The following is a 12,962-nucleotide window of genomic DNA, read 5'->3' on the forward strand; positions in this document are numbered from 1 at the left end:
TGTTCTGTGAAATAATAGCACTAACATTCAGGGTGGATACTAGTTTGTCTTAGATCTGCAGACTGGGACAGCTGAACCAATCCAGAGGTGAAAGTGCATCTGGGGGGCGCCTGGGTGGCTCAGTCGTTAAGTGTCTGCCTTAGGCTCAGTTCGTGATCCCGGCGTTCTGGGATCGAGCCTCGCATCAGGCTCCTCTGCTGGGAGCCTGCTTCTTCCTCTCCCACTCCCCCTGCTTGTGTTCCCTCTCTCGCTGGCTGTCTCTCTCTCTCTGTCAAATAAATAAATAAAATCTTTAAAAAAAAAAAAGTGCCTCTAGGTGTGTTAGGCCAGATTTCAGATTCTTGTTCTGTGCTCCAGAACTACTGATCAAGCCTGTCCTGGTTCCTGGGGTATGGAACAGACACAGGACTCCTAACCCATAGCACAGAATTCCCTGCTTCCAGGGGATCAGCCTTGGGCCATCACCCCAGGGAGTTTGGTTGGAGTCCACCTAATGCCCCCCCCCCAGGCCTTGCAGCTCCCAAAGCTGGTGGAGGCTGCCCCTGAGCCTGTCTCAGCTGAGCTTCACCCCAAGGACTGCTCGCCAGCTGCCCCTCTCGGAGTCCAGGCTGCATGGGGCCACAGTGCCATCTGCTGGCTGTTGTGAGCCACGCTGGTCAGACCCAGAACACAGAGTATGCTGGGCAGACTGGGGGCACTGGGAAGCCTCCCCCAAGTACCCCAGCTCAGGATTAATGGAGTGCATTCCCCCTCAAGAACCCAGCTACCAAGGCCCTCACTAAGACTGCAGTGATCAGATACTGGCCATGGTCCCCAGGTCCCAGGTATCAAGCCCCTCACTCAGCCCTTAATTCCAGTCCCCAGTAACCAGGGCCTTTCACTTAGGCCCCATAATGACCAGAAACCTTCACTTGGGCTTCAGTGACCAGAACCCCTCACTCAGGTCCGACAGTGACCAAGGCCTCTCACTTAGGCCCCTGAGTGACCTGGCCCTACACTCAGGCCACTCAATGACCAGGACCTACAGCTTATGACTCCCAGAGACAAGGGCCCCTCAGTGACCCAGAGCCCCTCACTCAGGACCCTCTGCACCTCAGTAACTAGAGACCCTTACTCAGAGCCCAGTGGGCACATGGTGTGGCATTCTGGGGAGCTCTTGTCTCCCCAAAAGCCAGGCAAGTCCTATCTGGTTCATCCATCTATCTTCCTCCTTCCCCTGGGTCTCCACAACAGAGGCTTCTGGTCCCTGGGACTTTCCAACTTTTTTTGCAGTTGCTCCTGCTCCCTGCTTCGGATGTGGCCACAGCTGTGCCCTGGTGTCATGAGGAGATTGGGCTCTGCAGGGGCAATTAATCCGATCCCAGGAACTCTGGCCTGAGAAACTAGATTCCATAGCAGGGCGGCCTACCATTACCACCAGGAGCTCACTTCTGCTGGCCCCCCAACACCAGGCCACACACATATGGGTCACCTCACATACACACACAGACCCAGCAAGACAAGGCCTCCATCACTTCATGGTCCTGCCATAAAAAGGCCAAGTGCTCCTCAGACCCAGCATCCCACCAGGCCTGACACCCACCCCAGGCCCTAGTGTGACTCTTCCATTCTCCCTTCCTTCCAGACCCCAGCACAAGTCAGGCCCTTCCCTCCTTAGCCTTTATTCCACTCAAGTTCATCTGTTCATTCAAACAAGCATTAAATGAGCCTCTGCATGTGTTGGGAATCACCGAAATGGGGGCTTGGGGGTTTGCATGCAGGGGACAGCAGCACAGAAGGAGCATTTGGGCTGAGATGTGAAGGATGAGTAGGAGTCTGCCAGAAGGTCAAAGGATAGGAAGGTATCTGAAAAAGGAACGGATGTATACAGTGCACCGAGGGCAAGGCCACCACTGAGAGAACTCCACACCCACCCGGCAGGGCACAACATGAAAAGCAGGCAAGGAGGGAGGGAGAAGACAGACTTGGACAGAGTCGGCTACGGAAAGTAGACTATGGGGTTGGGGGTAAAGGTGGATGTGGGGAAACCGGCTGGGACTAACTTGAAGCCATCTACGCAACAGATGATACAGCCTGGCTACGACAGCAGCTGCACAGGTGAACAGCAGCAGCAGGATTCGGGACAGATTTTGGAGGAAAGATGGATGTGACTTGGTGACGAACAGAATTTAGAGATAAGAGAGATGAATGGCAAAGATGACTTCACGTCTCTAGTACAATAATAACGTAGACCGAGGCACTGAATTCCTAGTTGGGAAGACTAGAGCAGTATCAAATTCAGGAAGAAAGTCCCAAATTCCATTTTAGAGATTGCTAAGTTAGAGATACCTGTGCTCAGAGGTGAGGACTGGAGATATAAATCTGGAACTCATCAACACATAAGAAGTATGTGAGGCTATGGGTGTGGACGAGATCACCAGGCTCTTGGGAGATGCAGGGATGCCTGGTTCTGGGTCAAGCTGACCCAAAAAAGTTCCCAGAATAGCCAGCAGATCTTCCTTATACCTTTATAGACAGCTAGATTCCCCTTATCTTATTTTTCCCCAAGGTCAGAAGTGAATATCTACATTCCAGTAAAGCCTTTAGACTCCTATAGGGAAGGCCCCTGCTCTGACCCCATGACTTGGGGGATCAAAGTTTTCTGTGTCCTGTGATGCCTGGAACTGGCTGGGGCCAGCAGTGCTGCTGGTGGGTCTGGGTCCAGATCCATGTGGCCATGGTCCCTATTTCCTCCCTTTGGAAGAAGCAAGCACAGGATTTTGGTAAAAGGGATCTTGGAGGATGGAAGATCTTTCTAGGTATTCCCAAAACTCAGAACCCATAAAAGAAAAGATCAAAATTTTAACAATGGAAAGTGAGATTCTGCATTGAAAAAAACTACCATGAAAGAAAAAACAAACTGGAAAAAAACTGATACTGGTATTAGTGACAAATGCTTAACTTCTCTAATATGGGAAACTCCTAGAAATCAATCATAATAATACCAGCAGAATAATAATCCAACAGAAAACTCGGTAAAGGAAACAGCTCCGAAAAAAGAATATACCGATGGCTCTAAATATGAAATGATCGATTTTACTTATAAAAAGAAAAAGCACAAACTAAAACAACTCTGAAATATCATTTTTTATCTGATCCTAATAGCAAATATAATGCTTTACTATGGTGAAATTGTTAGGAGACAGGCAATCCAAGTATTTATTTTATATGCACAGAAAATCTCTGGAAAGATACCAAAGAAACTGGTAATAAAGCTTGCCTCTGGGAAGGGCAGCTGATGCGGACAGGAGACAGGGAAGGGACACAGATTTGTTTTCATTTTATGTCCTTTTGTGCCTTTTGAATTTTGAACCATGCAAATGTGTTACCTTTTAAAAATTTTAATAAACATTCTTTTAATCAATAAAAGGATAAGAATTGAAATAAACGAATATGCTTATTGCCTGAGACCAAATCTATGTCTTCAAACTTGCTTGGAATGTGCTGTCCCTCTGCTTGGCCCACCCAAATCCTACCAACTATAGGACCCAGTTCAGGTACTGCATTCCTCTGGAGCCTTTCTTGATCACCCTAGCCCACACTGACCTCTCCCTTCCCTGAAGAATCATCTTCTACAATCTGAGTCAAGTAAATACAGGTGGTAAAAAAAAACACTGAACTAAACATTAGAAGGCTTGAATTCTTACCTAATCTCTAGCACTAAGTTATTCAACAATTCCACACAGTCTCTGAGCTTCTATGGGTGAAGAAGGCGAGAGCACTGAGCAGGTGGGAGAATGCAAGGAGGGAATGTCAAGGTAAATTTAATCAGCCCTGGCACTGAAGGGTTCCACATTGCAACAGAGGCTATAGTGTTCTGCAAGATCCCTGTTCTCCTCTCCTTCTTTGGCCCACAGACTCCCTGGGCCTCCTCCTTGTCCTACTTTCTGCCAGGGGAATCTGAGCAGTAGCAGCAGGCACTATTCCAGGCCCGGGGCTTCATGAAAACTGCTTCCAAGCCTGGATCACCTCTCTCTCTCTCTCTCTCTCTCTCTCCCACCCGCACCCCCACCTGCTGCCTGGATTTCAACATCTCGGCAATTCCAGGAGTCATGAGCTGAAGGTGATAGAACCTCTGTCTACCTGTGTCCCCCTCACCTCTCTTTCACCACAGACCCACACTGGACAGTGACAAGAGCCAAAGGTAAATCCATATTGGGTTAAGTTGCTGATATTTTAGGACTGTTTCTTAAAGCAGCTAATGTTACTTATCCTGACTAATATATAAGTATGGAAATAGGATAATAGTCCTATAAATCCAATATTGTCCCACAATTTTAACTGTGTTTCCCTAATCACTTGGCTTTTGTGCTGTCCATAGCACAACATTCTCATTTTCCTCAAATCACCAACTTCCCACCCACACTCTTTATGTATGCCTTCAGACTACAGTTGTAGGGATCTGTCTGTCCAAGGACAAAATACCAAAGTTCCATTTTTAAGCTAAGGAATCAGACCACCTCCTTAGTCATTTATTACAATTCCACCTATCTTCTTACCCAGCCAAGGACTAGAGAAAAGACCTTTTTGTTTGCTGTGTTAACGTTATGTTCTTGGTAGACATTGGAATGCCACATGCATTTCCCACCTTTTCAATGATGTCCAGTCCCTGGGGCACACTCTCTCAGAGGTTTACGTGGCATTCTGACATCTATAGCTATTTCCTAAATTGGAGGAAAGCTTGACATTTTATAGGCCTGTCTCTAGCTGGCAAGACTTTCACAGTGGAATGTGGACAGAGAGAGGCACGCATTGGAATTTTGAGAGCATGGCCTGGAAGCAAGTCCCAAGTGTTGATTCTACTGAATCAGTCATTTAATCTCTCTAAGCCTCAGTTTCCTGGAAACTGGAGACAACAACAGTATCTATCTCAGGGTCATGTTGTCATAATTCGATTAAATTCTCTACTTCCGGCTTCCTTTCCCTTTCTCAGCTGCTAAGATACTAGAGCCCAGCTCCAGAATCTGATTTTACTCCCCACTCCCTCCAGACTGTGTGCATTAAATTCTGACTGCAGTAAATGAAAATAAGAATTTGAATATTTTCAATGCAAAGAAATGGTGAGAGGGACAAACAAGATTTCAACATAAAGGATACAACCGGCCTGGCAAGGTCTAGAAAGTCACCCGCCCTGCCCATACTGCACAGCTGCACAGGACTTGGAAAGCAGCCAATTCTCCAGTGAGGTGGGACCTACAGACCTCAGCCCCAGTGATTTCCATGCATGTTTGAGTAGCTGAAGTGTCTACTTCAGCACATGAAAGTTAAAGCAGGAGACTTGCTTTTGGCTGGAGCTGTGCGGCAGATAAAAAGCAAAAGAAAGTCCATTATTGGCTACTGGTAACATTGCATACAGTGTCACAAGGGAGGAATAGATAAGAGATATTTTTAAAAAGAAAACACTAAAAAAGAAGAAAACTGTTGCAGAAAAGAATATACTTGCCTTGTCTCTTGGCTTAGATTTAAGCAAGACAAGAAAGATAAGGGAAATAACAAGGTTCTGAGCCAGGCAGGCAGGAGGCCCAGTTATAGGATATGTCCTTATGTTAGACAATGACTTCACATACTTTTAGGTGATAAAGGCTGAAAATAGCTGCCTTGGTTAAGAGGAAGCTCCCTCTCACACCCCCAGCAAGGGCAAAATGCAAAGTATATTACAGGTTGCTTACGTCAGGGTTGAGTGTTCTAAGGGGAAAGAGCTTAAAGCCAGGAAAGCCATCCTAACAAAGGGCAATACTGGGAACTGAGTGTCACAGGTAGGATCTAGAGTTTTTGATGCTATTTGAAGCTAAGAGCAGAACCATGATTTTGCTTATCAGCCCAGATAACTTGCCTTGCATCTTGAAACCTCCACTGACACTAGGCTGGGTTAGCAGGTAGCTTGTAAAACCAAGATCCTTCCATCCCTCAATAATATAGGATGATGGGTGAAGAGCACACATCACCTCATCATTTCATGTTTGCAGCATCTACAGAAGTCTACGTTGGGAGGGACTGAGAAGGAACAGAAGGGGTGGGGGAGGCAGGAAAGAATAGCCAAAATTGAGGTGTCAGAAGCAGAGAGAAGGGAGTGCTTGAAGACAGAGTAATCAAATATGTCCAGATGCAGAAGAGAAAGACTGAAAAGTGTCCACCAGATCTATTAATGTGGAGGTCATAAGTGCCTTAGCTGTTCTGGTAGATTGGCGTCATGATGAGATGGGAGTGTTCTGAAGGACAAATAGGTGAGGAAGAGGAGACAGCACATGTGGAGAGCTCTTTCGAGATGCTCCCTGTTTAAGAGAGCAGAGAAATGGGGACAGTTGGGATCAGGTTATGTCCAGGGAGGGGACTGCGTTTGTTTTGTCTTGCTTATGTTTGCTTCATTTTTTTAAAGAGGGAGCGTCAGTTGGGTTTTCAAGTTGAACGGGAGAGGCTGAGGATGCAGAGAGGTAGAGTACTCTGAGACCGTTCATGTCCTCCAATAGCCTTTCTCCTATATTCCATGGTAATTGAATCTATGAATTTCAGCTGAGTAAAGGACCTCCTTTGGTGGGGGGCAGGCTGCTCAGCCACGTGATGGCGACCCTGGCATAACAGTTCCTCCCAGTCTGACCTTCTCCTCCAGACTCCCAGCCCAGCTCTTACAACCGCTACCAAAAGTCCCAAAGGTCCATTTCTAGTTTCTCCAGGGCAAGAAGGGGAGAATTAAATTATCTGCCTTGTTCTGTTCTCGATCACTGTAATGACATGCGTCTCTATCACTGTCTTGATTCCCCTTTCCTTTTCATTCTCAAAAAATTATTTGAAAATAAACATACACACCAGATACCAACACACCACTCTTAACATTCCTACTATTACAACGATCCTAATTTTCCTTGAAATAATATGGCTACTCCCACCATCTAGAGCAGGGCTCAGCAAACGTTTCCTGTAAAGGGTCAGATGGCAAACCCTTTTGTGTCTGAGGGTCATAGGGCTTCTGTTGTGACGACTCAGCTCTACCATTCTGGTGTAACAGCAGCCACAGACAATCGATAAGTAAGGGTGGCTCTGCTCCAATCAAACTTTATGGATACTGAAATCTGAATTTCCTGTAATTTTCCTATGTCCTAATATACCATTCTTCTCTTGCTTTTCTTTAATCATTTAAAAATGTAAAAACCATTCTTAGCTCATAGACTGTCCCCCCCAAAAAAGGCAACAGGATGGATGTGCCCACCCGTCTAGAGCTGGAACATGCAGAAAGGAAAAAAAGATGCACACAAAAACATGCCAAGATACCTTATGATAGTGGAATACTATACTGATTTTACGGTTTTAAAGTAGGAGGAGTTGCTTATCGCTTCATTCTTTAAGTTTTCATGGAGGGGAAGGATTCTGCTCCATTCTCCAAGAGAAAACTCTACTGGAAGTATACTTCTGGTCTCTCTCTCCTCTCACTGAACGAGTAACTCAGTTGCTGAGATGAGGCAAAGTATTTGCCAAATCACAGCCCAGTCTCCTGGCTCTCTCTCTCTCGAAGGCCCACATGAAGGACACTCTTCCTCCACTTCTGTTCTCGAGTCAGACCTCGGTTCTCCTTCCACAGGGCAGCAGAGTATGCACGTCACAGGCAGTGCATAAGCCCATCCACTGAGGTGCAAGAATAAAACATCTATTAGAGCTGTTATTTTTATGTCATTCTCAAATTTATATTTTAATAAGTTGTTAAAGAAAAACAGTATGACTGTAAATTTATTATGTAATTTGTAAATGAAGGAACATTTGAGGATGAGTGCTCAAAAATCATTTATTCATAGGGATTTGTAAATAAAAAGTTCGGATATTATTATTTTAGAGACAATAATGAAACTGTGTTGCTCTCCTCTCCCAGGCAGATGGGCCATGTGCCAGGCTGCGATCCTGGATGAGGACCCACCCCAGAGTCTAAATGGAGCTGAAGGGCCTCCCTGTGGCCTCAGGCCCAAGCATCCTCCTCTAGGACAGTACCAGGTTGAAGCAGATGGTACACCTCATTCCTCATCTGCCTCTGGGCATTTACCCTCCATTCAGAATCCAGTGAGGAGCCCATATGATTCATTGGCTCCCTGGAACTTTCCAGAAGTTAGCTCTCTACTGGTTGATATGAAAAGATACTTTGCTAAGCAAAAGAAACAATGTACTGTTTTCTCCTTTGTGTATTTTGCATAACGGCATATAAATACAGAAGTAATGGATTTACTTAGTGAACTGAATTCAGTGAAGCACAAATATTCCTCAGCTTTCTTTCCGAACACAGCCTTCACACTTGCTGTACTGAGCCCCCTTCTCCCACCACCCCTCCCAAGATGTCTCAAGCTAATCCCACAGATGGGACAGTCACTTTCAGATAGAAAACCAGTTTCAAAGTCGATCCTTACAACTAAGCTCACTTCTGTGTATTAAAATGATTCAGTCCTGTGTAAATCAAAACAGAGAAACATTTCCAATTCAAAATGTTCCCCCCACCGGCCCTGCACTCCCAGGTCAGGCCAGCTCTGTGGCTTGAGAACTTGTAATAATCAAAGGAGGTGTGAACAGTGCTTTCATCTTCCATGCACCCTCCTTCACCTCCGGCAACTGGCTCCCCCAGAGTCCACGTGGGGTGTTTGGGTGTGAGTTTATATGTGTGGCACTAGCCTGTTGGAACTGAGCTCTGGATAGTAGAGAGGTGTCGAGGTGTGCACATTTGGCTCTCTCCGATGTACGGTTCCCTGACCTGGGGGCTGGGGAAGAAGTGGACAAGAAGGGGTAATCACCCTCCAGCTAATCTAAATCCCCATCTCCTCAGTTCCTCTCCACCGAAGTACACTCCATAGTCTCTTATTGCCAGTACCAAGTACCCCTCGGGCTAGGTTCCTTCACGTTCAGCTCTTTTCTTTGATCGTCGCTTGACTTAGACACTCTGAGCACACTGCCCCACTGCTGCCTTCTCTCCTTGCTCTAACACGGAGGGCTACTCCAGCCAGCCTCCACCTGAAACTTATACAGGTGGAAAGGAGGCAGCAGAGTCCATGTCACATATGAAGCTCCTCCAAGAACTCTCTCACCATACTTTGCTCTGGCAGCTATACTGGGATTGTGTTGGGTACACGTTTCTGCAACTTCCCAAGCCTTTCTCCCCAAGAAAGATACCAGATTCTCAATCACTCTTAGTGGTTCTCTTAGCAGCGTACCCCCCGCCCCCCCAAACATGTACACAAACATACACACACTTAGAAAAATCATAGCACTTGCCCCTATGTTTTAAATGTCATAGAATTTTTGGACTTCTTTCACATAGACCGAAGGTGGATGTTAGGATGAGAGTCAAAGATCTGTTCAGCCAACATTTTTTTTAAGTAGACTCCACACCCACCATGGAGGACAACGTGGGGCTTGAATCCACGACCGTGAGATCAAGACCTGAGCTGTGATCAGGAGTTGGACACCTAACCAACTGAGCCACTCAGATGCCCCTGTCCAGCCAACTTTTTTTTTTTTTTTTTGGATTTTATTTTTTTATTTTTTTTTTTTAATGATTTTTTATTATATTATGTTAGTCACCATACAGTACATCCCCGGTTTCCGATGTAAGGCTCAATGATTCATTAGTTCTGTATAACACCCAGTGCACCATGCAATACGTGCCCTCTTTACTACCCATCACCGGTCTATCCCATTCCCCCACCCCCCTCCCCTCTGAAGTCCTCAGTTTGTTTCTCATAGTCCATAGTCTCTCATGTTTCATTCCCCCTTCTGATTACCCCCCCTTTCTTTATCCCTTTCTTCCCCTACCGATCATCCTAGTTCTTATGTTCCATAGATGAGAGAAATCATATGATAGTTGTCTTTCTCTGCTTGACTTATTTCACTTAGCATTATCTCCTCCAGTGCCGTCCATGTTGTAGCAAATGTTGAGAACTCGTTCTTTCTGATAGCTGAGTAATATTCCATCGTATATATGGACCACAACTTCTTAATCCAGTCATCTGTTGAAGGGCATCTCGGCTCCTTCCACGATTTAGCTATTGTGGACATTGCTGCTATGAACATTGGGGCGCATATGGCCCTTCTCTTCACTACGTCTGTATCTTTGGGGTAAATACCCAGTAGTGCAATGGCTGGATCATAGGGTAGCTCAATTTTTAACTTTTTAAGGGACCTCCACACTGTTTTCCAGAGTGGCTGTACCAACTTGCATTCCCACCAACAATGTAGGAGGGATCCCCTTTCTCCACATCCTCTCCAACAATTGTTGTTTCTTGCCTTGTCTATTTTTGCCATTCTAACTGGCGTAAGGTGGTATCTCAGTGTGGTTTTGATTTGAATTTCCTTGATGGCTAATGATTTTGAACATTTTTTCATGTGTCTGTTAGCCATTTGTATGTCTTCATTGGAAAAGTGTCTGTTCATATCTTCTGTCCAGCCAACTTTTAAGTAATCCTTTGGGTATATATATTGTCTAACCTTAGAGCTTTGGTCAAAATATTGAGGCATCAGAAGTCCCATTCAACATTCTATTATACACACACACACACACACACACACACACACACACACACATACACACACATACTTACTATAATAGAAACATTCTAAAAACACACAAAAAGGAAGTTATGTTTCTCTCCGGAGAAAGGCTCAGGAGTTTGGGTAGGAAGAAGCACTCTCTACGTAAAGCATACCCTTTAGGGGCATCTGGGTGGCTCACTCAGTGGGCATCTGACTTCTGCTAACTTCGGCCCAGGTTGTGATCGCTGGGTCCTGGGATTGAGCCTGCACTGGGTTCCCTGCTGAGCAGGGAGTCTGCTCCTTCCTCTCCCTCTGCCCCTCCCCCTGCTTGTGCCCTCTCTCTCTCTCAAATAAATAAAATCTTAAAAAAAAAATACCCTTTAAGTACTTGAAAAAAAAATTTTAACATATGCATACACTACTTTTCCAGTTTTAAGAAAACCGGCTTTTAGGGGCGCCTGGGTGGCACAGCGGTTAAGCGTCTGCCTTCAGCTCAGGGCGTGATCCCGGCGTTCTGGGATCGAGCCCCACATCAGGCTCTTCTGCTATGAGCCTGCTTCTTTCTCTCCCACTCCCCCTGCTTGTGTTCCCTCTCTCGCTGGCTGTCTCTATCTCTGTCGAATAAATAAATAAAAATCTTTAAAAAAAAAAAAAAAAAGAAAAAGAAAACCGGCTTTTAAAATGAAACACTTTATTGGGGTGTGGTCCTCACACTGATATAACCAAAAAGTGTAGGTGTTATTACTCACATAAAGCAAGGGCTTTGTTAAAGCAACTTAGATAAGTTGGTTTCAAATAAGTGTTCAAGTTTTATTTCAAACTTCCCCTCAAAGAAGCTAAGCTTCCAAGAAACACAGTTGAAAAAATTTCTTTGGGGGGTATGACATTTTACTGGGGGGAAAAGGGATATGTATATAAAATTATTAGATTAGATACGAGAAAACCACTCCTTTCTCTTTGAACAAATAAACAGTGACAGTGAGCCTTTACTATGCCCCAGGCACCATGTCAGGGAGTGGGGATAAAATGGAGACACTGAAGGTCTTGCCCCTAGGCCCATCCCCATCACTCGTGGTCTCGTGGAGAAACCACTGAGTAATTGTCTAGTGTTGGGTGCCGGATGAGTGTGCTGTGGGTGGAGCAAGGGGAGGGTGCCCTGTGTGTGCTGGAGTGTGGCAAACCTGAAACTTGATGGACAAGAAGTTAGGCAGATGGGTGAGGAAGCAGGTCACCAGGGCCTGTGTGACCTTGATTTCTGACAGATCAACTGACTTTGAAATCCTGTTTTCTGTCCACCTCCTACCCCTGCCTTCAGCCTCAGAGGAAGCTATATCCCTTTTCTTGTACTAGCCCAGCTCTTAATATGTGTGCTCTAGTTCCTATCAACTAAACCAGAAACCTTGGTGTCTTTAATTCAAGTGTTCCCTCTGTCCATCTGTTTACTTAGATCTGAGGTGGCCCTGGGCAGGTATCAAGAGCCCTTCAAGGTGGTTCTGTGCACACTGCTTTCCTTGTATCTCTTCTATTTCCCCTGCTGAACACCCTTCTTCAATCCCACTTTTCAGAATTCATCTCTAACCTCACCCATTACCAGCTGATCTCTCTGGCTCTCCTCACTGAAGCTCCATAGCCTATCAGGACAAACTCCAATAAAATCCTTTAATGACTCAGTTGCCCAGATTTGCAAACAAACTCTTCAAGATCTAGGCCCTGCCTACCTACATGCATCTCTTCTCACAACTAGCCTTCACTTAAACTTTTGGAAATTTCCCCTTCTGCATAGTGTTTCATGCCTTTGGCCCTTTGTTTATACTCTCACTTCTAATTTATTCAAGCATCCGATCTTATGGAGGCACTGGCAGACATTGTGGTGAGTACTGGGGACACAATGGGAGCAAACCCAGACATGGTCCCCACCCTCATGAAGTCTACAGTCTACTGGACAAGTCAGGCATTAATTAAATAAGACCATAAACAAACACAAACTTATAACTGCAATTAGAACTATGGTGGAGGATGAAGAAGAAAGAGGAGGAGGAGGAGGAGGATGGGAGGAGGAAAGGAAGACAAGGAGGAGGGAAGGAGAGGGGGAAAGAGGGGAAGAGGTAAGAGGAAGAAAAAGAAAAAATAGATCAGGGAAAGCATCCCCAAGGAAATCACAACTGAGCTAAAGAATGAGTAGCAGCTAATTAAGTGAAAGGAGAGGGAAAATCTTTTTAGGAAGAAGGAACAGCATGTGAAAAGGCCCTGAGAAAGCCGGGTGCATGTTGTGTAGGCTCTGAAAGAATATTAGTGCATTTCAAGCATCGAAAATGAAGGAGAAACCCCTTCTTAAACTTATCCTTCAAGCAAATACTAACTCATATTTCAAGACTGGCCTCCTGGGAGAATTGTTCTTATCCCCACCAACCTTTACTCTCAGGTCA

Source organism: Ursus maritimus, unplaced genomic scaffold, assembly GCF_017311325.1.
Source record: "Ursus maritimus isolate PB19 unplaced genomic scaffold, ASM1731132v1 scaffold_16, whole genome shotgun sequence".
In the NCBI taxonomy this organism is placed as follows: Eukaryota; Metazoa; Chordata; class Mammalia; order Carnivora; family Ursidae; genus Ursus; species Ursus maritimus.